This window comes from Cryptomeria japonica, chromosome 3 (assembly GCF_030272615.1).
Source record: "Cryptomeria japonica chromosome 3, Sugi_1.0, whole genome shotgun sequence".
Lineage (NCBI taxonomy): Eukaryota > Viridiplantae > Streptophyta > Pinopsida > Cupressales > Cupressaceae > Cryptomeria > Cryptomeria japonica.
In genome coordinates this window covers 390738248-390741718 of record NC_081407.1, presented here as the reverse complement: position 1 = coordinate 390741718, position 3471 = coordinate 390738248, and positions in this window count along the sequence as shown.

The window sequence follows — 3471 nt, the reverse complement described above, 5'->3', positions numbered from 1 at the left end:
TATCACCTTCAAAGCCCATTAGCTTTGTAAGCTCCGAACAGCAGGTAAAACAGCTACAAGAAAACAGAAAGTCTACGGAGCTTAGGGGTTTTCCACTAGTCAAAACCTCAGGATTAAGCCGCGTGTCGAATTCCCCCGACGGAGAAGTTATCTAAAATCTTTTGAAAACTGACAACCGGCATACTGTTCCTCAACGTCAAAGTTTCATCAGCTTAAAAATTAAAGAAAATGACGGTTTTCGTTTGGAGATCTGTAAATGTCGACCGACATTTTGTTTCGCTGCTCATATTCAATTCTTTTCGTCTGGGAATATCTGTAAACGTCGACAAATGTCACATTGAAGTGGTCATATTAAAAGTTATTAAAAGTTATTAGGTGTCTCATGATCTCAAATGTTAGAAGGAAAAAAATTCAAATATAGACAAATTCTGATTTCATCAATTAAATTATTTTTTTGGAAAAGTTAGGCATCAATTTAAGTTATTAGGTGTCTCTAAATAATTATCTTCAAAATTTATTATTTTTTTTTAATATAAAAGGTCATCAAGATCTTATCTTTTATTTTACATATTTGGACAGATTTATCTAGAAGATGTCAAAAATATTTTTTCCCATAATCATAAGGTGTTTTGTTATATTAACTTAGTATATAAATATTATATTGGAGAGATGAGGTAGAGTCATGCGTGCGAGTGATAAGGTGGAGTTGTCATGTGCGTGCAACGGAATGATAAGGTGGAGATGTCAAGCGCATGCAGAGAGATAAGGAAGTAATGCTAACACAACGGAGAGAGATAAGGAGGCAATGCCAACGCACAATGGAGAGATAAGGGAGTTGTCGAGCATGGAGTATTAGAATGGCAGAGGAGAAATAAGAGTGGAATTTTCAAACATCTAAGGATGAGGTCGCTCAAAAATGTGGCCTCATTGATTCTTGGCTCCAGTCAAAAGCGATATCAACTTTGACCCCATGTATATATATAAAAAGGTATTGTGATAGAAATTATAGGTTCAAATTAGATTAATTCAAATAAAAATAATCATTTATATTGAATTTAAACATTGCTTTTTGTTTGGATATAGTCAAACTCATGTCGCATTAAGATAGTCATATTAAATCCTATTAGAAGTTATTAGGTGTCTTTAAATCACTATCGTTCATTATCTTTTAAATTGACATTGATATTGATTTTTTTAAGATAAATGGTCATTAAGATCTTATCTTTTGTTTTATATATTTGGATAGATTTACTCAGAAGATGTCAAAAATATATTATTTCTATAGTCATAGATTGTTTTGTTATATTAAATTAATATATAAATATAATATTCAAAAATTATTTTAGTTACCAATTTTAAAATTAATATCATGTAATTTTTTTTTAAAGTATTGTGATAAAATCTATTGACTTTTTTAGGTTATTAATTTAAGTAAAAATAATCATCTTTATGACTTTAGGTTAGAAATTAGGTGCCTTATCTTTTATTATATTTTAAATTGATCATCTTTAAGATTAAATGTTATTAAAAAAATAATTTATTTTCTATATTTACTTATATTTATTTAAAAGATGTAAAAAATATATTATTTCTATTATCATGGATTATTTTGTTGTATTAAATAATTACAATTAAATTACTATATAAACATTGTATTTAAATTATATTTTTCTAAAATATTTTATTCTAATTATTAATTTTAAAATAAAATATCATTTAAATATTTAAAATTTATTGTAATAGATATATTTGACTTTTTTAGGTTCAACTTTGGTTAATTTAAATAAATGTAATTATTTTTTATGAATTTGGATTAGTAAATATAGTGGGGAATGATAAATTGGATAGAAAGTATTTATTATTTCAGAAAGAAAGTAAATTAAAAGATACGGGTATTTAATGATTGAAGAATGGTGTCAAAGAAAGGAAGAAAATAAGAAGATAAAAGTACTTAATATCGAAGAATGGTGTAAGTAAAGAAAGTAAATAAGAAGATAGGGGCATTTAATGATTGAACTTAGGTTAATTTAAATAAACATAATCTTTTTTATAAATTAAGGTTGGTGATTAAGTGTCTTTAAATTCTTATTTTTTATTGTCTTTTAAATTGACATATTTTTAAGATTAAATGTCACTAAGATTTTTTTTTCATTGTCTATATTTTAAATATAATTATTTAAAAGATATCAGAAATATATCATTTCTATAGGTGTAGATTACTTTGTTATATTTAATAATTATAATTAAATTAATATATAAGTATTCTATTTAAATTATGTTTTTCTTAATCTTCTATGTTAATTATTAATTTTAAAATAAAATATCATTTAAATATCTTGAAAATTTATTATAATAGAAACTTTTGAATTTTTTACATCAAACTTAGTATAATTTAAATGAATGTAATCATTTTTTTTTTAACTTAGGTTAGTAAATGTAGTAGGGAATGATAAATTGGATAGGAAGTACTTCTGATTTGAAGAAAGTAAATAAGAAGATAGAGGTACTTAACCCAATGTTTGAAGAACGAGTGTCAAATGAAGAATATCTTAGAATCTACCTAATCTCATATTAAACAATAATTTATTAGTAAAATGCATTGGTGTTTGTGTTAGATTTGTGTTCTATTTGACAATTTTGTGGATTTAGAAGAAGATCACTATTACAAATCTATACTCTAAGCTTGGACTCATCCTTGCAATCATAATATTCTATTTGCAACTTTACGTGATTGTTGATGTTGTGTTGTAATGTCTCGTGGGCCGAATCAATGGGACCCATATCCTATCTTCATTCCCCTTAGGCTAAAGGGAGGATTTGCAGTGAATGATTTAATAATAATTTATCAAGTGTTTAAAAGCACCTAAGTTATAATGTTGAAAAAGGACACTTAATTTATTGAGCTATTTATATGAAATTTATTAAAAGTTGTTAGGTGTCTCTAAATCGTTAGCTTTCATGTCTTTTAAATTGATATTTTTTAAGATTAAACTTCATTAAGATCTTTCATTCATTTTATATATTTAAATATATTTATTTAAAAGATGTCAATAATATGTGTGTGTGTGTGTGTGTATGTATATGTATATGTATATGTGTGTGTATACATACATACATACATGTGTGTGTGTACACACACATACATATACATATACATGTGTGTGTGTGTACATATGTATATATATGTATGTGTGTATATGTATGTGTATACATGTATATATATGTATATGTGTATATATGTCTATGTATGTATGTATGCATGTATGTGTGTGTGGGTGGGTGGGTGCATGTGTGTCTATATAAATGTGTGTGTGTGTGTGTGTGTGTGTGTGTGTACACACACACAGACACACACACACACACATACATACATACATACATACATATATATATATATATATAGCCTAATGGCAACTATGGGGTTACACCCATTTATATTAATATAAAATAAAAGTTTACATCTACTTATAG